Genomic DNA, 27,128 nt, shown 5'->3' with positions numbered 1-27,128 from the left:
AGCAGTGGTAGTGGCTTCCCATGAGAAGCTGCCCTATAACATTATTGGGATTTGCAGGTGCAAGGTCATGGGAACAATAAACAAAGATGTGAGAACAGCAACAGGAACGTGGTGCCTCTGCAGCTGGTGTGAAAGATTCCAGAGCTGTTCAGTCTTACTGCTAAGGCTGAGGCACTGGAGCACCTGAGGCACAGCATAACAGGCCAAATTCAGCTTTAGCATAAGCAAATGTGATGTTGTAGGCTCAATGTCTCAACTTGGCTTCATAGTCTTGCAATAAGGTATAAGAATGTAGCCTTTACATCAAAATATACATGCAAGCCAACCTACACTTTGGGTTTCGTTCTGGAATGTTGTTTATTCCAAGAGCATAATACTTGCTGAATAAACAAACATCTCTCCCCTCCCTGCAACATGGAGTTGGAGATGTTGTAGCCCACAGATCACAAAGTGAGTCATGCTGACATATAGAAGTATAGCCCAATCAAGCTGGTAAAACAACCCAGATTTGAGAGACGAAGGTCTCTAAATTAAGAGTGCTCTGCTGCTCAGCCCCAGGCTGTTTAAGCTCATGACTGTCTGCTCCAGCACCACAGTTGCTATGGCAATTCATACAGACAAAACCGGTAACCTGTCAGGATCCAACCAGGTAAAAAATTAGGACTTAAATTTTACTCAGAAATAAACAGGAAGCTGATATAGATGCCAAAGAATCGATACACCGTATTCTCGGTGTCTAACACCATTTCACAGGTAGGCAGCTACATTCTTTGCAAGCTGCACATTCCCAATGCCTTTGAACACTCCCACCACACAAAGCATATTTGCAGCAACTCTGACTTGGGGAAAAAAATAATCAAAAACTCTTGTGAAGAAAGTGGGAAAAGACAACAAATGTCTGAGTAGATCCAGAGACTGTCTACTTCGATGCTACTCTAAAAAAATATCAGATGGAGTCTTATTAAAAGACAGATGTTTTTCAGATTCTTTGACATGATGCTAAAACAGAACCTGAGCACCTGCAAATGACAAACCTCTAACAGCAGGGAGACAAGCATTTACAGGATCTGTTGTATTTTAAAGAAGACAGGCTGGACCTTGTTTTCATTTAATTAGTGAATGTATCTGGTTCATGCGTCTAGTAATATAGCACCTTAAACTGCATAATATGCATCTTAGTAGAAATGAAATTAAAAACCAACAATTAGTTATACAATTTCATATTCTCAGTTTTGTCATCTCCAGTAATGAATTCAGTGATCCGAATAAGGGATTTATCAACTGGAGACCACAGATTTAACACACTGAAACTTTCTTATGTCACTCACAAACACTGTTATCGAGTGCAAAATATCACCCCAAATAACAGATAAAGCTTGTATCTGAATGGGCATTTCTAAGAAGGATTTTCAGTATTCTTTTCCCTCCCCTGGAGGTGCAAGTGACCCAAAATGGGTGGCAGACAGATACTCCTTTCTTCCCTCCCCCACCAGGAAGTCAGCAGAGCTTCTAGATGGGCCAAACAGAAACGCTGGAACCCTCACAAGGCTGTGGCATGAGAGATTTCCCTTTACGGGGCACTACCAAGGTCGAAACAGTCACCCATAAAAAAGTTGTGAGTGTGGAAATCCATCACTGACTGTCATAATAGGGATCACAGAATCATTCAGGTTGGACAAGACCTTTAGGATCATCAAGTCCAACTGTTCCCCCAGCACTGCCAAGTCCACCACTAAGCTTTGTCCCCAACTGCCACATCCCCATGTCTTTTCAGTGCCTCCAGGGACTCACCTGGATGGTACCAAGAATTTGACAGAGCCAGTATTACTTTTAACATTGGTGAGCAGGATTTTAAGGAAGAAGGGTGTGGTAGTTTTAGCTTGGTACTGCAGCATTTCAGTCCTTGCCCTGCCTGCATATCCTCCTTTTTGGAGAGCTGCAGACACATCAAGTAAATCAAAGGTATAAGAATTTACAGAACCCAAAGCAGCACTGGATTTTGGAATGACAACATGATTGTATATGGATTCTAATAAAAGCCAAAGGTTCCCTGAAGCCACAGGCTATGAAGTGGAGTAGAGCAATGTGATTAAGAGAGAGTTAAGACGTATTAAACTTGGAAGAAAAAGGCATTCTTTAGTGACATGTTAATAGATCCCAGGAAAGATTTGTTAATGGACTAAAAATTGAGAAGTCCTTTGTAGGCAGCACTGAGAATAGTGATTTACTTTTTACTCAGTGCTGCCTACAAAGGGCTTCTCAATTTTAAGTCCATTAACAAATCTGTGGGTGAGGTTCACTTAGAACCTGGAGAAGGCAGGAGTGCTGGGTACACCCACAGATGCCTGGCTGGTGCTTGAAGGCTGGGACACATGGACACAGGGACATGGGGCTGGTCCCAGCATGCTCCCAGACCTGGTGTTGGATCACAGCTCTGCGCAGCCACACCTGGTTTAGGTCTTTCTTCCCATCACACTCAACACATAAGTGAATAAAATTTTATGATTTGAGTCTATGAAGGTTGCTGGGGATGTCACAATTTCCTGAAGAGCTAAATAATGACTAATTTTCAATTAAAAGACACTGCAGCTGGGCAATAGCTAAAAATAAAATGCGATCTCATCAAAGTCTGGACCTTGTAAAGATATTGAGCCCAGTAAAAACCTTCAACTGGCTGGTATGAGATACTAAAATTTGCACTGATAGCAACCCAAAAGCAATTGTAACAAGGGAGGAGAAAAAGGGCAGTAAAATGTTTGTCTTGGCCTGATCTTTTCTATGTGATCTTTCCAAGCTGACATATTGGAAGCAACAAAAATGACTATTTCGGAGCGCACTCAACTCAGAAAGGCAGAAAGCACCAGAACAAGTAACAGTGTCTCCTCTCGATCCTGAAAGACTAATTTATTCTTGCTGCATTATTATAAAAGATATATATTTTGTGACATGCTGAAAGCAGTAGGGGACCTTGGCCTGTCTTATATCTTTTGCTTAACTTCATTTTTAAATTGGATACTTCTGGGTTTCCACAATATTAAACAAAAACAGCAAAGGCAAACAAATCAGGGACCTTTCACCAAATCAGCTCATAATCTCTCCTCTGAGTGGTCAGCTTTGTGTTAGCTATCAAGTATTTTTAAAAACAACTTTTATCCTATGGTACTGAATTCCATAAATAAAATTTCTGTGATGATATTCATACCTAAAAAATTAAAACCTCTTGGTTGACTTTTAGCTTCCCTATCCACGGTCTTAACTGCAGGCAATTTCTTTTCCCTGTGGCCTTTTTCAGATGCACCAAAGCTTCTTGGATTTCCTAACATAAACTCTAATCTGCCTTTCATAGGCAATGAGAAAGTGGCATCAGGAACTTTGGATGTGGCTTCAGAGAGAATTGGATTGTCACTGAGATAATTGCACAGCTGCTATTGTACCATCAAAACCAACCTTTTTCTTCAAAAGAGGCAAACCTACATGTTTGACGAATGTGAGCAGTGATAATGGTGACAAGAATGAATAAAAATAGCTGCCCAAAACCTGTCTTGGGGGTTTTTTTCAGCCTTGAGGCCCAGAGACATGCTAAGAGTATGGCACCCATCTGATGCTTTAGCCATCCCTCGAGTGCTCAAGGTGTGGGTCAATCGCAGTGATGGGATCCTCTCCAGGCCAAGTATTTCCCATTTGGAAGCCCCAAACCAGGCTGAGCCCAGGTGATGCAGGTCCTGTCAGGTAACAGCAGCCAGGAGTTTTGCATTTGGGAGAGGAGGAGGTGTTGGTTGGGGTTTTTTTCATCCCATGAGCATTGGTGGTTGTAGCTGGGACATGCCAGGGAGAAGGGAAGAGATGGGCAGGTGGCAGAAGCTGCAGCTTTGGGCCTCTGATGTAGAGCTACAAAGCAAGTTTGGAGAGAAGGTTGAAAGGAATGAGACACTCAGAATACTTTCAGTCCAGGAGGAGGATCCTTCCTCAGAGTGGAGGTGAGTATCTTAAAGGGAAGGTGGGAAGAATTTATATGCTTGTTTTACTCTTGGATGAGTCTTGAGGTGGGTGGGGGCAGACCAGGGCAGTTCACAGCCAAGGAGCTGTACCTATCACTGTGCTCTTCATGCAGCAAAGCAATATGATGAGTCCAAAGAAAGAATTCAATACTGGAGGGAAGGGCTCTGTTAGGGAAAAAAAACAAACTAAACCAAAACAAAAAAACCAAAATATAGTCCTACATCTTTCTGACAAAGTCCTATACAGTAGGAAAATGCCAAACTCTTATTTCTTGCAATGCTTATGATCCTAATTTACTTTATTGATTCAAGGCCTGCATTATATATATTTTTGTTCTAAGTTTCTTCACTGCTAATGATTTTACTACAATTAACACTAAAATTTAAGCTATGTGAGATGGAACTGTCCTAGGGCTTTTTTGTTTCTGTATGTTATAGGGTTTTTTTCAGATAATTTCCATATTCATAACTACTTAGGTTTTTATTCTGGCTTTTGTTTTCCATGAGGAAATAATACCCCCTCTCTCCTTGTGGAAAAGGGGGAGTGAAAAGTTTGGTTTTTTTATTATTTTTATTTCAATATATACTTCTTAATTGTGAACAGTCTTCCTAAAATATCTACCTTCTGGTGAGCACAGTAAATCATGAAATTTGTCATTCCTTTTTATTTTTAAAAGACATGACAGAAAGGAAAGCCATTTAACAAATCAGGTGCAAAACTAAGATCTATGTTTTAAGAGCTGCAGGGGAGTTGGAAGAAAATTGACTCTTGTGATGAAGTGTTATTCAGTTCATCACACATGTGAAGCACAATTTTGCCCCTGAGGTGAAGAAACTGGTATTTTTTCCCCCTTCTATATAACCTTGGAATTTGGAGGATTTTCCTTGTGTGCATTACTGTACCACTTGGCAATGCCTCTGATGCATGTAATGATTTGGGCAATGCTAAGAATGGTGGGGGCTAAGAAAGTGTGTATTTGGAGAGCAAGGCAGATAAGGGTAGAAAGAACAGGGACAGGATTGTTTCCAGTCCTGCTTCCCCCATGTAGCTGCTCTTCATAATGGGAGAATAGGGATTTTATTGTTTGGTTTTGTTCTGGATGTCTTTCAATTTTCACTGGTCTGGATAGAGAATTAATAAAAATCAATGGTGTTTGAATTAACTTGTCTGTGTGCACAGGAACAGCCTGGAGCCCCTGAGCACTGTGCATGACCTGTTTAAACTATTAGGGAGCCATCAACACTTCTATATCACCCCAATGTTGCCTAGTGTTCCACAGCAGTGATTCCAAGGTAGGGTAAATCAGCTACTGAACTATAAATGGAGACTAAGTCAACTCTAGTTATTCAAAAGAGTGTGCTGCTGTAAGTCATTAATAAATATATCCCAAGGGGAAGGAATGGGTGCATGGTGGGTCCCCTCCAGGCAGAGCTTCAGTAAGCAGCATTTTCAGCATCCTGGAGGGTAATGTGCAGCTTTGGGAGGCATGGAGAGCAAGAGGAAAGGGGGATGTGCTGCAACAGCACCTCTTTCGTATTTCCCTTCCTTCGTGTACACCTTATTACCTTTAGTGTCACTGTGATGCATGAGAGTGACTGTGAGTGATGTTGATTGCATGCTGTGTGGAGGATGGAGTTTGAATTCTCCTCTTTGACTTTACAGCACTTCTTTCTGGTACAGAGTAAGATTATTTTCTTGCCTTTTCCTGTTCCTCTTCAGAGCACTCTAAGAATACTAACAGCATTCTTGTTCCACTGTGCTTTGCTGAGCACGGGGCTGCGAAATCCAGCTGGCACTTGCACAGAGATTCACATGGAAAACTGTCCTGGCTTCCTCCTCTTAACTCTCTATAAGGCCAGTCATTCCATTTTTCAAGATATAAATGAAAAGAAAAATGCAAGAATATAATGTCGAAATTGCTGTTGTGTACAGCTCCATAGGTCAGACTTGTCTGCTAAGACTGTAGCTTGAAGATAGAGGGCAAGTCATGTGAAAATGTTAGCACTGAAAGAAAGGGGAAAAAATAAAGAGCAAGGTTTGAAGAGAAGGAAAAAGAATTTGAAGAATATCCTAAGTAAAAGTGCCAGAAGGAAGTTGTACATATTTCAGAGAGACAGATTGGGCAAAGAAGCCTGGCAAAGCAAATCCTTGTAGCAAAGCTGTTAAAATGGCATTGTCTTAGAGCAGTGAAACAGCTCTGCGCTCTGCATTTCTCTGCATGAGTTAACTTGACCCCCAGCCATTGTTTCCTACAGGAGTGGAATAACTTGATAGGCAGTGGGAGACAAAATTATTTCAAATCTTTCAGTCTTTCTTCCTGTAACCACAAAAGTAAACATGGACATCAGCATGTAAACAGGATGCTCAGCTGTAAATTAGAGCAAGATGCAGCTTGTTCTACATTCAGCTTTTCCAAAAATAATTCTGCTTTAGTAAATAAGACATTCTGTATGTGTATCCTACTTCAACACATTTCAGATTGCTGTCAACAAACTGTAGGATTTTAGTAGAAGGTGTTTGCTAAATAACAGGTAAGGCAAACTGGATTTACTAAATCAGACCTTCTCTGTTTTTGTTGCTAAACTTCTGCATGGAATATGCTTTTCTGTATTTGGATAAATGCTGCTAGGGATTTACTGTTCTATTTGTGTATGTGGCTGTCCTTACAGAGCAGTCTTATGGCTCAGATACTGGGATAACCAGGAGGTGGGTGTTCTACTTCTAGAACTACATTTTACTGTGTTTTTTAGCTTTTCAAAAATATGTATTTTGGCAAGTGAGGCTGTTTTTTAACCAGATTTTTTTTTACCATTTTGCTTCTGGCAAAAATGTGAGCTCTTTGGTTTCTAGATAAAACTGCTGGAGTTTGTCTTGGAAATCATAATTTGAACATATAGAGATGCATCTCATAAAATAAACCGTAGTCCCCATGGTTTGACTGAGAACAAGAAAACTGTAGCTCTATGGGGGACCTGTCAGCAGCTTTCCTGTGCCTTTGAGCAGGTTACCCAGAGCCAGGCTCTTTATAGAAGTGTATGGCAGAGAGCTGAGAGGCCAAGGACATAAACTGGAGTTACAGAGGTTTATGTGAACTTTCTCATCATTAGGCTAGTCGAGCATTTTTTTGCCCAAGGAGGTTGTGTAGTCTCCAGCTGTGGAGACTTTTCAAAACCTGGTTGTGTAAAGCTCTGAGCTACTATGGCAGAGAGCAGTTTTGGATCATAATATAATCTTTTTGTCAAAACCTGGTGCAACTGTATAAACTTCCTTTTGACCTGTATGGGTAGTATAGTAGAAGAGAAAGCAAATTATAGCCCAGGAGTCTGGGGGATTTCTTCTCTTGACTTTCCAGTGAAGATGGTGCTCTTAACACTAGATATATGTCAGGAACGTAGTAGGTACAGTGCAACACGGTGACTTCCTGACTCCTTAAATATCACACCTGTTTACACTTGAGAGAACTTCCAAAATACTGATGTCTTTAGACTGCTGAGAGGTAAGTCGGATAACTTACCCCTAACAATTAAGGTTAGGAATAGGGCAAACAAAGTACCTTTTTTCCCTATCCAGATATGGCACATTTTATAACACTTACCACAGCTGTGCTAGAGGTACAGCACAGCCTGGTATCAGCAGTGAGTGATGGTGTTTGGAGGGTGAAGTCAAAGTGTGTAAGGTAAGTTGTAAATATAAGGGAAAGTGTTGATGGAAAAAGAGCAGTTGTTTGTGGCTTGAACTCTCTCCCTTCACACATGCCCATACTGTGTTATACTACACTTATAACACAGTTACTGTACCTGTTTGCCTCTTGACTACCCTTTAGCTTCAGGTGAGAAATGTGAGGAGGCAAAAATCAATGGGCTATGAAGACTTGTTTCTTTCCTTTTCAGATACGTGTGCACATCGTTGCCAACACAATGTACTCAAGAGCTTCCAGGTGATCAGTCTCATCATAGCTAGTTACAGTGAGACCAGGTGAACAGGCTCTTTGATATTGATTTACCTCCTTGGAATCTTGGTGTAATTTGCACCTTGTCTACACGAATAAGTACAGATACATTTGAGGAGTGGGTCATTTCCCACTTTGAGAAATGTAAGTGCTCCACTTGCCCCTGTAGCAGAGAGTTTGTGGATTTAAATATCCAGATGGTAGTACTTGGCAAAAGTCATATTTCACATGGTTTAATTCACGCTGCAGTTGTTCATTTTGATGCTGGAGATTACTCTGGAGTAGGAAGTGTTTCAAAATGAAAATGTTTGTCCAGGGCCATTTCTCTTTCAAGTTTATGAATAAAAAGAGGAGGGGGCCCAAAGGAGAAGCTACTGACTGTTAATGGTGGTCTACTGGTGTGACTATTTCAAGTGATAGGACCAAAGAAAACAACGCTGACACTTTCAGCACAGAATATCTCCTTTTGAGTGGTTGGACAGTCTGTAGAATGGCTTTGGCCACATGCCATCTGGACTTTAAGCATCATATTCCTGGCTGCTAAAGAGGATTTTACTAGTAGTCAAAAACTGGGCACTATAGATGTGGAGAAATACATTTACTCTAGGTGGCTCTGGGTGCAAGAAGTGGGTGAGCTCTGTGGGGCAGAAGTGCCCAGAGTGCATAACAAAGGGCCCAGAGAGCTGTGGCCTGGCCAGGTGACCAGACACTGAGACAGTGGGAGCTGAGCATCCTTGGGCTTTCCTATGCTTAGACTGTGAAGATATAAAAGCCCAAGGGTTCCTTTGTTCAGTATCCCTCCTCAGAGGCACCAGCTCAAGCTGCTGTTTTGTTTTTTAGTTGTTGCATCACAATTGAATATTTTAAGGTTCTGGACATCTGAGACTCTTACGTGAAACCTGGGTTTGAGCTGCTAAGGAAACCTGGTCTGACTGTGGGTGTGCAGCTGCAAAGGGGCAGTCCCACCTCCAGTGGTGTGAGAGTGACCACCAGAGTGGCTCCTGGATGGTTAGAGAGGGAAGTTTCCTTAACAGTAGATATTAAACACTCTGGTGCTGAATTTTGTTCTCTTATGCTACAGAAAACATTTACTTTTCTGTGTATATTCTTAATACAGGTCTGATTTTTGCAAAAAATGTCAAGGAATCCCTGACAACAATGGTATGAGATTGTCTAGTAAGAGGCAGAAAACCCTCTGTTATCTTTTCTCAGTTTATAAATGTTATGCCCTACTTTCATTAAGCTTCATTCAAAGAACTTTGTTCCTTAGCTGGGTGGGGCTCTCAGCACTGCTGTTTACTGAGTGCTCCAAGATGATATGGACCCTTCAGGAAGAAAATTGGCACATGGTTTGCAGCTTAAAATGAAGATAGAGTTTTGACATTCCAGTTCTAGAGTTGGGGTGTTCTCATAATTCAGCAGCTGTTAATTAGAGGGAGAGTCTCCAGTTAGCAGTACAATGTGCAAGAACAGTGCTGCATTCATTTTATCAGCAATTTTTCCTCACTGTGTGATAGCCCCACAACCAAGTTGTGATGAAGAATGTTATCAGTATCCCAAACTTTGCTGGTCACAGAATTGCAGGAGCCCTGAATGAAAGGCAAGGAAGGTCAAACTGCATGAATTTTATTGTGTCATCCGAATTCTAGGTATTACTTGGAAAGTAATGAAGATTACTGGAGGTAAAGAGTGTATAGTTCTAACATACTGAAAGTGCAAAAGAAAATGGGCTGTACTCTGCCATCCTTAAAACATAAGAGGTAAACCCCATAAATATAGGATGTATTTTTGTGGGCAAGAACAGTATATTTCTTTGTTGCACAGCCAGCCTTATGGCATACCATGAAGTCAGGCTAATTGCTAAAATCACAAACATCCACGCTTCAAGCTGGTTGCTGAATTATCCTCCTAAATCCTTATAAAAAAATAAAAGTAAAAAACCAAACAAACAGAAAACCCACACCAAAACTATAGCTGCTTCTTCCCAAATTCTCCTCTAATGACATTGTTGTTCTAATACAGTGATTAGACTTTCTTATCCCAGTTAGGGATGCTGCTAAACGAAGTTGAAATACCCATCTTGCTGGGATTATCCTTCAGGCACAATTTAAATGACCCACCAGCAAATCCATTTGCTTTAACTTGACATTTGTTGTCCTTGCTGCTTTCTCCTACTAGTTGTGTAAAGATTCTAATTTTTCCCTTGGAGTCATGAGTAGTGTTTAAGCAAAAAAAAAACCAACCCAACTCTGTCTTCATTCTTAGAAATTTGATTTTTGTTGATGAGCCCTCCACTTTCTTTCACTTATCAACTTTAATTGTATGCTGCTTTGACAGCATTTTTACTCATGGAAATATCCAGCTATGCCATCACACTTCAAAAAGCCCTCGACTGTTCCGAGCCAAATTGTTGTCTTGCTCCACGCACTGGTGCTTGGTATGAAAGTGAACCAGATCAATGAACTATTTATTATAGGATAGCATCTTCAGGCCTGTGTTAGGTTGAAAAGGTCTTCTATTCTATTTCAGTTGCTACCTTAGCAGCCTGCATATTATGTTTTCCTTAAAGGGTAATTCAATCACCCTTAGTTTTAAAAGCGTTGGCCACAGGGAGTAAAACTGTTAGTACTCCAAGACAAAACCAGCTGAAATGAGAATCAAGGAACGTACTAAACCATCCTTCTGCTGTCTGAGAACATGTACTGAAGCAGTGCTGTCTCTCACATGGTCTTTTCTGTATCCCTTCTTCTTCCCTGTACTTCTTTTTCTCATTTCATTCAAGCTAGTTTCTCCAGTTACTGTTCAATACTTCTCCCTTTGCCCAGAATTTAATAAAAAAGCAAGATTTTCCTATAAAATTGGCATGTTTTCTTCTTTACCAGTCTTAGCTATGGATTTGTTTATCCTGATTAGAATTAAAGCCCATGTGCAGCCAGAACTAGTGTGAAGAGATCAAGTGGGAATCAGTCATGTGTTTTCATTTAAATTGCAATTGCAGAAGTGTGTTTGAAAATACATGGTTTAATAACATGCTCTTTAGAGTGGCCTGCATTAGGACAAGTAAATAGGGTTCAAGCTGTGCTGTAAGGAAAACTTAAGCCCTGGACAAACAACACCCCCAATTTACCCACTTTAATCTGAGTTGGGTGTTTTATTGGCTTGACTTTGCTTTTACTGTATGCAGCAAATGGGCAGCAATGATAGAAACAGGTAAGATTTTTATGAAATTCTGGTGCCCTCTTAGGTTTGCAATTATCTTCTAGTGTTTGCACTATTTGATTCCCTTTTATTAGAGTTTGTTTGGGTATGTGTCTGGAAAACAGTGAAGAATTGCAGGCACTGAATTACAGAACAAACTTTACTGTATGGATTTCATTGCAGCTCATGTAAATGTTTCTCCTGTAGAGCTGTAGTGTGGCAGGATATTAACACACCTCCTCTGGTTCATGCCAATCACCTGAAGCTCCCTTTGAAATCAGGTAGGCAGCTCACTGTTGTCTTCCATTCTTGTACCTTGTGTAGTCTCTTATGTCGATGAAAAGGCAATGAAATTCATTCAAACACTGGGTTTCAGCTTTATTTAAGATAATAGAAGGTTAGGTTTAATCATGAGACTAAGTATAGATTTAAGTGAAAGGTCCATGAATGCTCTCACATAGAGGACTTCTGTGTAACACAACCTTCTCTGCAGCCATACCGCAGGGCAGAAAATACCATGGAAACAGCAGAGAGGGCAAAGCCCTTGGGTGTTCTCTAGGCTTTTTAGATACTTAAATCTGAATTATGGCAGGCACAGTCCTCCTGACAGCAACAGAATTCAGAATGTGCAAACTCTTGCAAGTGTAACTCAGAGCAGGTGCAAGGAAAGAATCCCAGTGCAGTGGGACGGACTATCCCTGCTGCAGGTAATCCTGCTCTGTGAATCCCAACAACTACGATGTCCTGGAGTAGAAATAGGTGTTGAGCCACTAATCTTCACTTGGATATTACAGAGAAAGCAAACTCTAGCACAGACTTGCAATGTGAGCCATAAGCGAGATTCTTCTGCCTGTGCTCAGCACTGTATTGACAGGTCCTGTTGCAACAATAGCACTCAATGTGAGCTGAGCTGCAGCTTCCCAACAGGTACACAAACAGTCTGTCACTACTCCTGAAGTATGAATTTGCTCTAATTATAATTTTTAAAATATTTCAATTTTATGCATTGGTCCCCTGGAGAGTTAAAACTGAAATGTCCTTGATTCTGTTGATTTATGTGGAAATTGTTACACCATTTTATCAGGTTTTGATTTAATTAGCTGGCTTCGGGGAGAGGATTAATGTAGTATGTATAGCCCCTATTTAAGTGTATCCAGTATTGTATAATAGGGGAGTTTGTGCCAAACAAACAGCTGGGCCCTGCCTGGAAGAGCTTATATTCTGGTGGCACAAACAAAAATACACAATAAATACAAACACAGAACAGCATGTGGCCATTGCAGTTGGTATCAAATGGAAAGAAATTAAATTCTTCTCTTTCTGTGATAGCTTTCTGCAAAGTGCCTCAGAATTATAACTCATTTCTTTGTGTGGACTAACTCATGACACCCTCTTTTGTTCCAATACTCTGAACATTAGGTAGATGCCTTCTTGTAACTTGCACCTTCTTTCCTTGTTTTAGAATCCCTTGTGATAATTTTGCTTCCAAGTCATAGTAACTCTCCACCACTGATGCTTCCATATGGTCACTCAATTCATATAGTTAATTTAATTAGATTCCTCTATAGTGAAGCACTGGGCATAAGCTCTAGTGACTCTCCTGATGGATCACTGGGCAAAGCCTTCACTCATTAGGACTTTGATTGGAATGAAGTTTTAACTATTTAGATATTTATAAAAATAATCACAAACTACAGAAAGAAAGCAATGTTAGGTATTTCCCTGAAAACTTTAAAAAGCAAATGTGAAGAGGTGTTTAAAAGCTCGTTAAGCTTACGTTTGATTTAAAGAAAATTTTAAAAAATCAGATTTCTTGCTATTTATAAGCAAGAGGAAAAACATTTGGGATCTTAGAAACTATTTTCCTAGTTTTCTGACAGTAAACTTGGGATGAATCTTCCCCACTAAGTGGAGGCTTTTTTTGTGTCTTGTCAGAGATAAGGTTATTGTGTGGAAAAACAATGATGATACAGATCTGTAATTACTTGTGACTGATGAGCAGATCTGACACTGTTTCCTGGTATCCACTGATAATTCTGCAAGGTGAGAGGGAAACAGACAACTTCCTATCCTGGCACTGTACATATTTTATGCTCAAGATGTTGCCTGCAGTGAAGTTTTGGGCAGGATTGCTGCACCACAGTGTGAAAATATTAGGAAAAACAATGTACGTCTGGGGACCCGTCTGTTAAATGTCTCTGTCTTTCAGGCTGGTACAGAATGAGCAAAGAGAAAATGAGTCCTGTGAGACTAAAAGCTCTTTCAGGTGTCAGTCCTCCAATTAACTCTGTAAGGGCACATCAGAGCACCTTTGAGTAAAGGCCATCTATCTATTTCTCTTAATATGAGTCATGGCACTGTAATTATTTTGAGTGGTGAAAGAAAATTTTCTCTTTTTGTGAGACATTTGTCTTGATTCAAAAGTACTGATCTATATAAAATCAGAACTGGACACTGTAGCAGCTTTATTTTAAGCAGAACATTTAAAATATATATTATATTAAAATATATGGGAATTTTTTGAAATGTGAACTGGTCTAAATTATGCAGAGGTTTTGGAGCTCAAATAACGACAAACAAGTTTTCGAATCTACTACTGACCCTCAAAACTACCTCTATCTGAATGGCTTAAAGGAAATACTGTTCTCTGGAAGAGTAGGAGGATAATATTTAGTTTAACTGCACTTTGTCTGGTTCTTCACAAAATGATCAGTTGCAGGACAATCATTAAAATCATGGGCTATAAGTTGCTGTCCTTTGAAGTAAATTATAGATTGCAAGATATGTGGGTCTTTGTCTTTGATCATACTAAATCGAATGTGTCTAAGTCAGCAGGGGTTCTTTTTAGATTGTCCCTTATTTTGCTAGGCCTGCTGCTCTTAAATAAAATGATTTGATTTACTAAAGAATAAAAGTGCTTATGTTTGCGTTGGTATAAAAATATCTGTTTTGTTTAAGTCTCTTTTCTTGCTAAGTACTGACTATAATGCAGCTCCTGATGAAATCAACCAGTCAAGTAATTAGGGGTTGTCTCCTTCTTATCTTCCCCACAATCTGCTTTGGTAGTTGCCTCTTTTGTTCAAAAACAACTGGAGGTCAGGTTATGTGAAGGAACCCCACGATGAGTTAAATGATCAAGACCCAGAAAAGCCTGGAGCACTATGGTCTGTAGTGTTCCTCCTCCATTTGGAACAAATTACCTATCTCAGCTTCAAACCTCAATAGGGGAGAATATAAATTGGTTTTTATTTAGCCTTAATGCTGTGTTCACCACCCTACCTGTGCTCTGAGTATTTGCTGTAATTGTGAGCCCTGCAGGTTGCCAAGTGGCCACTTGCAGTGCTCCATCTTCTGTTCCTGTTCCAGTTGTGCTGTGTTAGCCATCCTAGATTGGAAGCCGAATCATGTGTTGAACATGAGGTGGAGGAACATGGAAAGGGAAGGGAAGTCTCGCTGGAGAATAGCAATGCATGTATCTCATGGTAAAAAAAGTATAAGAGGATCTGAAAGTGCCAGGCTTTGGTGAAAGAAATAGATAGTTGAAAATGAGATCATATGTTATAAACAAGATTAAAGAAAATTAGAATGGAGGATTAAGGCTCAGGTTCTGCAGTGTCATTTTATGTTTCAATTCACAAACACCTCCTAAAATCCACCAGTGATTATTTTTTAAAAAACAGAGGAAACAGGAGGCATGTTTTTTTCTGTGGCTATAACCATTATCATAGGAACTGTTTCTCTTGTGAAACAACTTTGAGTCCTGCTTATTAGAGAGGTTGATTACATTCACTCACATCTTTTGAATGAGTTAGTCTATGACTCTGAGTGCAGTGTTTATCTCTGGGGCCCCCAACATAAGAAGGACATGGACTTGTTGGAGTGAGTCCTGAGGAGGGTCACAAAGATAATCAGAGTTCTGGGTCTCTGCTGTGCACACAGGCTGAGTTGGGGCTGTTCAGCCTGGAGAAGAGAAGGTGCTGGGGAGACCTTAGTGCCCCTTCCAGTACCAAGAAAGCTGCACAGACTTTGGGAACTATGTTTTGTGACTTAGGATACAGGTTTCCTAATTGGGAGATGAAAGGCTGAGAAAGTGCAGGGCAGAAATATATTGATAAGGAATGGGACTTCCATTTAATTTCGATATGATAGATTTCAAAGTTAAAATGTGATACTTCTACTTAGGGGAGAGTCATTTCCTCTACAGAAAAATCATGCTGTAGTTCAAGCTTGGACAAAAATCAGAATTTCCTACTTTTGCTAATTATTTTACTTTGTAAGACATGGATCAAAGACTAGAGGAACTCCAGACAAACTGCAGAACCACATAACTTCTTTTGCATCACTGTAAATTACTTAAACAGTACTTCAACATGAATTAGCCATTTTTCCCATTGTGTAAACCATGTGTGCTTAAAAGCCTTTTTTAGGAGGTATTTCACTGCTTATGGGATAATGAATAAATAACAGACTGTCTAAATATGTCACAATCATTCCTGTTTATTTATCCTTTCCTAAGTACTTGGGAAAGCCATGCTAGGCTTCTAGGCCTAATTTTGTCACCTTCTTACTTTCTTAATGCTATACAACTCTACGCTCCTGTCCTCAGTGGATCAGAGTACCCCACTGTATGGGGACAGAAACATACACTGAGCTGCCCTGGAGCGACCATAGGAGGTGCATTGAGACAGGCATGTTCAACATTTAGGATGCTGATACAGAAACATCAACCCTACTGAGTTTCCATCATCCATTTAATGTCTTTATTCTTTAGAAGATATTGTTATTAGCAGATTTTATAGGTAGATAGCCCTCATTTTTGTTGCTTTGTAGTGTTATTTTTCCAAATTCATTATCTAAAAGGTCATTTTCCAAGGTTGCTAGATCTGAAATGACCACTCTTGGCAGCAGTTCCAACTGTCTCTTCATTTCATTAATTTTCTTGCTGAATCATGGATTTGTTCTGTAAAATACATATATCCAATTAATTCTTCGGTATAAAAAGCAGAAACTGCTCATAAAAAGGAATTTTAGACTTTCAAATTACATTTGGCAGATGGTTTTAATGGTATTTAATTTCTTGTTTCCTCAAGGGGGCTTCTGTTATTTAAATCTGTAGTGTCTTTAGTCTATGTAAAGAAACAGGACTTGACATTCCAGGCATGCCTACTAATCCTCTTGGTCTCAGCACCTTCCTTGATTAAATACTGCAGGAATGGATGATAAGGGGCAGGACAGCAGGTCCCTTTCAGACCTTTAAATTGACAGTTTCAATGCTCTCCTCCTGCAGTGGAATAAATAGTCCTGCTAAATACAGTGATCCGTGTCCTCCAGTAAGGACTGGAGAACTTCACCCTTCATAGTGTCAGTCAATCCGCATGTGAACCATGTAGGATCTTCTTTTACATGGATCATAGACTGAACTCTCTTAAAGTTAGATTTTTATATTACTAACTCTACTATGACCCGAAAAAGCAGCGAGTTAACCAGCAGGGACTAACGGAGCCACAAGATGGCACTTCTGCTGCATGGAACAGCTAAAGCTCAATCACTTTGCAGGCTGGTAAAAATACAACAAAGAAACAAACAAACCCAACTTTAACCTAGAGAAGAAAAGTAAACTTATTCTTATGAACAGAAATTTAAAGTCTGTAGATAAAACCATCAAATGGATGCTTTTCAACCTAGCCAGGAGAAGACTTGATCTTTTTCAGGATAATCTGATATGTTCTGTAAAGCAGAAACTCTCTTTCTGCCTTATCCAGTATCTCAAGCCTAAATCAATGTCAGTAAAGTGTCTTTAAGCATAATATTCAACTTTTCCACATTTCCATTAACACCTCCAAAGTACCTGATATACTTTTTGATAAGGTAGGATGTACACATACACTGAAGTGTTTTATAGATGACCAGTTTTTATGCATTATTTCATTTCTGAAAAGTTTTATGGAAGGTTTTAAGGTTATATTTTATTATCTTGCATGTTCTTTTCTAGTCATGTCATACTAAGTTTTTGCAAAATATAATTGCTTGGAGGCTTTTTTCTTAGTGCAAATCTATTTCAGTTTCCCTGAATGTTGGGGCATCACTTGCTTCTTTGTGACTCTGTTCTGGAGCGTGTGGTCCTGATTTAGTATGAAAAAAAAAGAATTATTTCCTCTCCAGTTATCTTAAACTTTTCCTTTTGGCTACACCTCTGCTTTGGAAAGCAAATTCTTCCTTTCCTGGCTGTAATGAGGCCAAGCCTGACAAAAACGTTGGGGAGGGGAGGCAGTCTTACAACAGCAGCAGAAAGAGACAAGGGTTTGGGCAGCTGGTTTTAGCAAAAGGGTAATGGAATTTTATATTTGAGTGGCTTTTTGCTATTGCTTGGTAATTAAAAGGCCTGTCCAGGAAGTTTCAACTGAGATGTATGAAAGGCATGAGACTCCTGACAGCTTTCAGGTTACCTAATGAGTTTGGAGCCTTGTGTGAAAGCATGAGGAGTCATGGCTGGTGCACTTTGCTTTTGGAGATGCTTTCTCTGCTGAAGTGTTTGCTCACACTTGTGCCAAGCTCTGGACTATCCAGAAATGGTTCATAGATGAAGCAAGCAAATGCAGAACTGTGATGGTGGTAAATCTGTTTTGAACTTCATCCTCAGCTTTCCACACAGAATGGGCACGACTGGCTTAAACTACACAGCAGAAAACCCTAAAGTCTGTACTGTGGAATGACTAATAAAACCAGTGTACAGCCATGGCTCTCACCTGGAGGTGGTCTAGAAAAGGGAATAATGTAGGAAGGAGCAGAGTCATAACATGTTATTGCAGGAGAAAAGACAATTGTGAATAAAACTGATGAATCATGCTTTGAAGAAATGCATTTCTACACCTACATGCCTGATAGATTTCTTTGGGCAAGAAAAGTACGCCTCCAGTTGCAGTTGTTTTACTTCTGCTTAATGGCAGAAAAAGTGCTTTATTAATGAAGATTGTAGATTAGCTCACCTGCTCTTTAGTGACTGCATTGCTCTGTTCTTTCTGAAAATGCTTTCAGAGCTACAGCAGTCCAGCCAGACTTTCCCATTAATACTTTATTAGAAGAAGCAGTTCCGTTATAAATGCCTGAAATTTGCTTTTCTGTCTGCTAGCATGTGCACCATATGCATGGAACACCTCTAAAACACTTTTTCTGCCTTTTCTGCAGAAGCTGTCGGGTTAAGATGCCTTTTTTTTCAGTAGGGAAAGCATCTTAATTGTTCTCTCTCTCTTTTTAAAATTTCTTTAATAAATTTCTTTCTAGGAAATGCTGTTTGACATATTTCCTCTTCTTAAAATTAACAGTTTTATCATTAATTCTTTTAGGGTAAACAACTCTAACCCCAGCTCCAGACAGTGAAATGGAACCGTCTTTGTTGCAGACAGCTGAGCCCTGTTGCTTGTGTGGCAGCATCAGGATTACAGGACAAACTGTAGGTTTAGGACAGAATGAACAGCAAAATGCTTCCAAGCAGAACTAAGTCATTAATCTGTACTGAAAAAAATTCCTTTTTATAAGAGGACAGGATTGCAATGGGAGTGCGTCCAAGATCAAAGTTTACCTGTGAACATTGAGGTTTTGTTGAAGCAACCTAACTGCACTTCAGGCACCTGTTGGTGCCAGGTGTGCCCACAGGGCTCGGGTGCCCATCCAGAGCCGGGCTGGGATGACCTGTGGGTCCTCATCTGCCCTCCCAGCCCGAGGGTCTGTGGACACAGAGCATGTCACCGGGTAACTTGTACATGCACAGACCTCTGCGCATCACAAAGTATCAAAAAAAAAGATGTAAAACAAGGCTGTATCTGTCAAATGTTGAGAGAGTTGGGGTTGCTCTGCTGGGGAAGAAGAGGCTCCGGAGAGACCTTAAGAGTACTTTCCAGAGCCTAAATGGGCTACAAGAGAGCTGGAGAGGGACTTGGGACAAGCAGATGTACTGATAGGACAAGGAGGAGCGGTTTCAAGCTGGAAAGGGCAGGGTTAGGTTAGATATTAGGAAGCAATTCTTCCCCGTGAGGGTGGAGAGGTCCTGGCACGGGTTGCCCAGAGAAGCTGCGGCTGCCCCATCCCTTGGAGTGTCAGAGGCCGGGCTGGACGGGGCTTGGAGCAGCGCGGGGCCAGGGGCAAGTGTCTGAAGGAGGGTCGGAACGAGAGATGCTCTTCTCGCTCCCTTCCACCCCAGATCCCTCCAGCTCCGGCCGCCGAGGGCGCTCCCCGGGGTGGCCCCGCAGCGGCCGCGCTGCCGCTTTACGGCTGCTGAAAACCTCCCTGGGCGGGCTCGGGGCGGCCGCGCGGCTCCGGGACAGGCACCGGGGCACCGGGACAGGCATTGGGATCCCGGGGCGGGACAGGAGGTACCGGGACAGGCACTGGGATCCCGGGGCGGGACAGGAGGTACCGGGTCAGGCACCGGGACTCCGGGACAGGCACTGGGATCCCGGGGCGGGACAGGAGGTACCGGGACCCTGGGACAGGCATTGGGATTCCCGGGGCGGGACAGGAGGTACCGGGGCAGGTACAGAGACCCCGGGGCGGGCGGGGGGCAGCGGCGGGACCTGCGGAGCCCCATCCCCGGAGCCCCGTCCGGGACCCAGCGCAGCGCCGCTATCAGCGCGACGAGAACTTTGCCGGCTCCGTGGGTGTGTTTTGTGTTTGATTTTTTTTTCTTTCTAAAAGTAACTCAGAGCTCGGCGATACAGTGGCAGCGAGAAGCTCCGGGGCTGCCCCCTCGCCGGGCGGTCCGGGAGGGGCTGTTTGGGATGGAACAGGTAAATCTGCGCCGTGCTCCCCATCCCTGATCCCCATCCCTGATCCCGAGTCACCGCGCCGAGTTACTCGAGTGTTTCAGTGTTTCTGTTCGCTCTTGTACGCTGAGGAATTGGACGCGAGTGTTGGTCTCCGCTGGATTCAGAAACTGAACTATGTTTTGAGTGATGTATTAGCTCCTTGGAGCTTTAAAATATTAAAACAGAGCCTCCAAAACATAGTTTTCAAGATGCCACATGTCGCTTTCTGGGAGCCATCAGCGCAGTGAGCGGGAGGACAGCGCTGTCCCTCCGGCGTTTGGGGGATGCTCAGGTTACCCAACACACAGCCGGCTTTTTGCGCAGGTTTCAGTCTAGGACAACATTGTAACCCTCCCGTGTGTCTCGGTTTCTCCATCCACGCGTTGCTCCTTGACTTCAGCAGGTATCCATCTGTATGTAAACCTCCCCATAACTGAGACAGCCCTAGAATTGTAACTAACCATGCCCCGCACCGACCGTGGAGTTGACACTTGCAAACAGAGCTGAGACATTTTGCTGACTTCAGCTGGAATCTGCAGCGTTGTTGCTGAGTCATCAGGACAGAAATATTCAGGGGAAAAATAAAGAATTTAGATTTTAACCCTAATATGAACAGGGTCTTTCACATTGGTTTATTTATTACTTGGTACATATTTCCTGCATTTACAGGCGAATGTATTTGTTATTAGCATATGGAAAGCATTAGATGACTGAAACTAACGATACCAGAATCCTGTATATCAAGCAATGCTATATGTATTCTTAGAATTTCAATCTAAAGAGCTCTTATGTGAGTCCCAATGCATCCATAATGCACCATTTATCTCCACTATCGTCAAAATACTAAAGAGTATCTTTGGAATTTTGGTCATGGATCACATTCCTAGTAGATGTCTTAACTGTATGATAATCTACCATAAAGTTAATCACTTGAAACAAGCCAAAGAATGCTCTTTTGTAGCTGACCATTGGCAGTTTTGGGTTTTTTTTCAGCTGAAATTTTTTAATTAAAAATTCTAGAGCTACGCACCAAACTCTTTCTTTTCTTGGTTTTAGTGTCTATCTAAACTTTGTAGTTTTGGTTTTTTGTTGTTGGGGGTTTTTTATCCTTAGAACTAAAATGGTTTTCCATTGCTGAAGGTGTTATCTCAGACATTATTTTAACAGGTCACACTGTTTGATAATGAAGCAATACTTCTGTTTGTGATAATGGGAAGCTGTTTTGTTTGCTTTGAAGAGCTGGGCCAGGTTGTTTATCTAAAACAGAAGAAAGGATTAAGTGAAAAAAAGTTAGAACTGTCTAAATCAATAAAATGATGCTCATGGTTCACATGTGTGTCACAAGCTTCAGATTTTTTTGGTAGCAGCTCCCAATAGTCATGCTGAATCATATGACTTCCAGCTCTGTTAATCTTCATAGCTGAAGTCTTAGCTTGTCACTACTGTGGTACGTACCTCCATTATTTTTCCCCCCTTCTTAAATAACCCTAGGGTATGAATACAAACTAGACAAAAATAGAACTTTAAAGTGCTTTTTCTCCCTCTTAATAAACAGATTTATTTCAGAAGTGTGGTTCTTAGTGATTCACATGTAACCCTTCAGGGAACGTGTGCTGTAGATCTTCATTATGGTAACTTGTCAAATAGACATCCTCTAAATCCTCAGACTTTTTTAGTGGCTCTGGAGCTCCTACTCTAAATGTACTTTTGTTGGCCAGGTCAGCATTCCTGCAGTAGAGTTGGTTAGGCAGTGTTGTGGGGGGTGTAGTGCCCTTTTCCCCCCCCCTTGTTTGTTTTTTTTTTAAATCCCCCACTGTGACATTTGGTTTTTTGTTTAAGCACATGCATTATACATATACATGTATTTATAAATTAGTTTATTAGGAGTGTGCAAGGTAATGTGAGGAAGTCATTGATAGATATCTCTAAATTAGTGCTAAAACTTAGAAGGGTGATCCTGTAAGTTGCTGTTCTATGCACATCACACTTTGGTTTGCTGATTTTTAAAATAAGGGTCCTAACACTTCCCTGAAGATAGCTGTAGTTAATCCAACTCTGAAATACAGGCATTATCTCCAGCTGTGAGATACAGAACAGATACTGATGAGGAAATCGCCTCCACTAAGTGAGAAAGGAGGTTGTAGCCAGATGGGGTGGTCTCTTCTCCCAGGTAACAGGACAAGAGGAAACTGCCTCAGGTTGTGCCAGGGGAGATTTAGGTTGGATATTGGGGAAAAAATTCTTCACAGTAAGGGCTCTTAAGCACTGGAACAGGCTCCCTGGGGAAGTGGTGGAGTCACCATCCCTGGAGGGATTTAGTGTAGATGTGACATTTGGGGACATGGTTTAGTCGTCTGCTTGGCAGTGCTGGTCTTATGATTTGACTCAATTTTCTTACTTTTCCAACCTGAAAGATTCTGTGATTCTAAAATCAGTTGAAAACTCTTCTCAAACCTTAGCAGCACGTGTATTAAAGCACTTTGTTTCTCCTCAAATATGCTCCTGCTGTTTCTGCCAGTTGTGTGTGCCTGGTTAATGCTGCTTGCAGGGAAGAGGAAAGGTCATTGTTCATCCTCCAGTAACTGTATGTTCTGAAAAAGGGAGACTCAAGTACAGCTCTTACAGCCCAGGCTGAGTGCAGAAGAGCAGTCGTTTTCTATCAGCTGTCTACTGCCCATGAGATCTTTTGGTCAGTAGGAATCCAGGTGGGAAAGAATTAAGACCTGTGTATCTGAAAACATAGTCAAGAAGTAATCAAGTAAAGGTCCATGAACATTGTGTTTTTTTGGTTTCTTGTACAAATATGCTTGTCAGTATCTGAGAAGCACAGAATAATTACAGGAGCCGAACAAAAGTGAGACTATGCTGTTTATTAGTTGTGTCAAAAATCAGTATCATGATATTATTGACATTGGTTGTTGACCTTAGTAAGCCTTGACTTTTAGTTCAGACTGGTTAACTCTAAAGTCTGTGTACTAGTAAGTACAGCATTCCACCTTTATGCAGAGCCAAATGATTCAGCAATCATACAATATTTCTGGGTTTTCTGCTTGAAAATCAGAGGGACATGTCACCCAAGCACATGTGTGGGGTGAGCAGGATCTGTGTAAGAGTCAGCTGGGAAGTTGAATTGGTAGGATCATTGGGTCTGGTCTGTTCCTTTGTTCTCTCATTAGTTTAACTTCTCAGTTAACAATTTTCCATGTATGTACAAATTTTATTATGGGGGATCTTGAGGGAAAGCTTCAATATGATCTGTATATGACTGAGCAGAAAATACAGTGTCTTTATGTTTGGCATTAACAAGATTGCTCCAAGAATCCTCTGTCAACTTCAGGTGTTCATTCTTCAAGGAGGATGTTAAAGAGACTTCAGAGAAGAACTGTAAGAATGAATAAGGATTGAAAACAGCTCCTGAGGGAGAAATTCCAAGAGCTCAGTATGTTAAATATTATCAAAGAGAAAGGCAGGGAGGGAGGGAGGTGTTTGCAACATTCGTGTGCTTTGTGAACAGGAATTCTATGAGGAAGCAGAAAATGATGGGATATCAGGATCATTTGGTTAAAATATGAGCCAGACATGTTTGCAGTAGAAATAAGAAATGAACCTTCAGCAATGAGGATAATTTATTGCACATTGTGGTAGGATATTCATCAAAGGAAAATTTTAGTTCAAATACAGTATTTTTCCTTTAAAATTTACCTAAATAAAACTTAATTGAGGGCATGTGTCCATGTTCTGTGGAAGTCAGAGTAGATGATCAAAGTATTTTTTCTGTATCTAAATACATGCATCTCTATAAAAAGACAATAAAATACGGTTCTTCAGCCCAGGAGACTGTTGAAATTAGAACAGAGCTGATAGTTAACTGAAGACTTTTAAATGTCTAAAATGCCTGGAAACCATGACTCACAAAATCACAGAATAGTTAGGGTTGGAAAGGACCTCTGCAGATCATCTAGTCCAACCCCCAAAACAACTCCAAACCAAAAACTTGTGTTAACTGTACTGAGGATTGAAGATTGCAAAGTTGTGCTGATGAGCAATTCTTCAGCAATGTGAAGACGCTCTCATACTCTAGTTCTGCATTAGTACATCTTGGCCATTTTAAATACTAAATTAGCAAGCTAGTTCTTGAGATTCCTTACAAGTTTTCATGAAAGTACTGTGGAATTTAAGGTGGTTGAAGTTCAGAATCTGAAAGAAAGGTGAAATTATAAACAAAGAAGCAAAAAGTCCTGCTCTCACTGAATAACTTTCATAGAAGAGAACATTTGGGCTGTTACAGAAAAGTGCTGGGTATGACAGGGTGGTTACAGAAGAACCTACTCTGTGTGTGGAGGAATTATTGGAGGGTTTGCAAGGTGGAATTTGTAGATCCTACAGAGACCTTGGGGAAATCTGTGTTATAATGCATTATCTCCTGTGGTGAAGAGCCAGCAGGAATGTTCTGAGGTTTTCCATGTGCTCAGTTTTACATGCCTTTAGCAGTCAGTGCTTTCAGGTCTGAGGCTTAGTGGAATTGTAGGCAGCTGGTTTTGCCTGGGATGGTTCATTTTCTCCCTGGTAGCTGGTATGGGGCTGTGTTTTGGAGTTGTCCTGCAAATGGTGTTGATAATAAAGGGATGTTTTGGTTATCACTGAGCAGTGCTTACAGAGCCAAGGGCTTTTCTGCTCCTCTCATCACTCCACCCCACCAGGGTGGGGGCCAGGGGGCACAGGGAGTTGGGAGGGGACTCAGTTGGGACAGCTGACCCCAAATGACCAAAAGTATGTTCCAGACCATATGGTATCATGCTCAGCATAAAACTGGAAGGGAATAAAGAAAAGGGGGACATTTGGAGCGATGGCACTTGTTTTCCCAAGTCACCTGGCTGTCCTGTGGGGGAACTGCACACCTTCCTGTCCATGAGAAGTAGGGAAAAAATTCATTGTTTGGTTTTGATTGCGTGCACAGCTTTTGGTTAACCTGTTAAAGTGGGTTTATCTCAACTTGTGAGTTTTCTCATTTTTACTCTTCTGATTCTCTCTTCCTTCTCACTGGGTGGGAGAGAGTGAGTGGTGCGTGGGGCTGAGTTGCCAGGTTTAACCATCTTGTGGGGGTTAAATCACAACATCAGCATAAGGAGAAATAAAAGAATTCTACATCAGAATACCAAAACCTCCTTTTGACACATTGTGACAGGATGAGCAGAAATCAAGCTCAAGCACAAACCAAATAAGATATGCCTGTCTTGTGTAAACTCTTCAGCTTTTTGGAGAACGTGTCAGGAAACAGCCTTCGATATGATGAGACATCATAAAAATAAATGAGAAGGACCTAAGCAAGCACAGATCCCTCAGTGAAACCAGTCTTTTTGCTTAAATCCCTGAAGATACTGAAGCAATGACCAGAGGTTTGATTAAGGAGCAGGGTTTGGTGAACCAAATCATGTATATGATGAGGACCAGCTGGTTATAATACTGCAGCAAATTAGAGCAGGAAAAGTCTGCAGCTGGAAGGATTTTTGAGAGTCTGAAGGTGATTGTGCTTCTTGTCTCAGGGGATAGTGTGCAAATATCTAGAAAGTTTCATGATACATGCTGAAGAGAAAGCTAGATATTTGTAGAGTGTTTATCAAGGTAAGGGTTGGAGACGTCTGAAAATGTGGGAGCTTTAGGGCTCAGTAGACAAACTCTAAGCCACTTGCTTTGCACAGTTTCTTGCTGGTATTTAATGGCTTAGAAACAGGTGGATGATTGATAATTCCTAATGCTGTAATTACGGGAGAACCTGTATGAGTGCCTGTGTGAGGTAGAGATGGTTGACCATGCACTGTTTTTCTCCTGACTCATAGCAGAAAGTAATTCATAGCTTCCTATGTACATATTTTCCTTTAGGACTGTTTTTATTTTTTAAGTTATTATTTCTTAAGTTTAGGCATTTTGTGTAATATTCTAAGAAGCTCTATGCAGATTCTACCTTTTCCACTTTATATTCACATTCATATTAGGAATTACCTACACTGTTTCAAGCTTTGTCTTTGTAGTGGTGGTAATAATTTTACTTTGATAAAAGAGAGGATTTTGTTTTATGTACTGACATAGACTGTTACTGTGTGGAATATAAGGTGGTATAGGCCAAGTTTGTGGTTTGGAAAGATTAACTTTGGTAAAAGTATCTGTGTAGAGTGATGGGTGAGAAATTCTTAAAGAAACTAATTATTTGCAGAAACTGTTTATACTGGCAATTTCCAAGTAGGCTTGGGTGCATTTATCTACCCATTATAGTTCCTATTTTACAGATGAATATGCTAAGTGCTATTCGGAATTATTTGGCCATATGTTCCTGTTTTTATGTAACTTCATTTTGCGGGATCTTTATATAAATAAATTTTCTGTTCAGGATGGCATGTACTAAGGAAGAAAAAAGAATGTTATTTCAAATGTTATACCTTTTGCTAAAGAGCAGATGGTGTTTGTATGTAGGGCTTCAAGTAAGTTTTACACCTTGAACCTACTGTTTTATTCCAGATTGTCTAAGAGAAATTAGTGTTTCTACCTCTTCTGAAGCATACCAGGTGATGTGTGTTTTAAAATCAGCAAAGATGTGAAGTTACACTGAGCTGCTGTCACTTTGTTTCACTGTATTTGTATAGCATGGATTGTTCCCCAAGTGCAGGCAAGAGTTGCTTCCTGAAAATGTCTTGTCGTTCTGAGGTGAGACTGAATGATCTCAAGTTTCTGCATCTTTATTCTTGCTTTTTTACAGATAAGTGTAAGACTTGACTCTTCCACTCTTTCTGACTTCCTTCAGTAGCCACAGCTTTGAGAAGCTGATAGAGAACAGTCTCCTGGTGACACCAGTCAGCTCCTTCAACACCTTGGGACACATCCCATCTCCTGTCACAGTTGGTTCTTTACAGTCAATTTGACACACTTCATGGGCACTAAATTTGATACAACTCCCCCAGGAAAAATAGTTGGCAGATGATTAATTTTCCTATTTGTCTTTTAATGTGAAATTTGAAATCCACTGGTCATGCCAATTGTGGGAAAAAATGAATTTGTCGGTAAAGCCTCGGAGGAATTTGTAGGTGGGAGCTGCAGGCTGCATTGAAACATTAAATTATTAACCATGGCTTTTTACAAATGTGTTCCAAGGCATTTACATCTATGAATCCCAAACATCAGAGTGGGTG

General features: G+C 40.9%; 1 protein-coding gene across 4 annotated transcripts in view; it reads left to right on the top strand.

Moving 5' to 3' along the window:
* Window positions 1-19,425: 19,425 nt before the first annotated feature.
* Window positions 19,426-27,128, top strand: part of NAALADL2 (N-acetylated alpha-linked acidic dipeptidase like 2) — a 439,661-nt gene continuing 431,958 nt past the window's right edge. For 3 of the 4 annotated variants that reach the window (XM_071566282.1, XM_071566279.1, XM_071566281.1), the window contains exons 1-2: window positions 19,426-19,515; window positions 19,838-19,929. The gene's annotated coding sequence lies outside the window, so the exon portion shown is untranslated. Of the gene's footprint in view, window positions 19,516-19,646; window positions 19,665-19,837; window positions 19,930-27,128 lie in introns of those variants that run through there. The other variant, XM_071566280.1, reaches the window with a different exon arrangement.

Source organism: Pithys albifrons, chromosome 11 (genome assembly GCF_047495875.1).
Source record: "Pithys albifrons albifrons isolate INPA30051 chromosome 11, PitAlb_v1, whole genome shotgun sequence".
NCBI lineage: Eukaryota > Metazoa > Chordata > Aves > Passeriformes > Thamnophilidae > Pithys > Pithys albifrons.
This window is presented reverse-complemented; position numbering and strand designations above follow the sequence as displayed.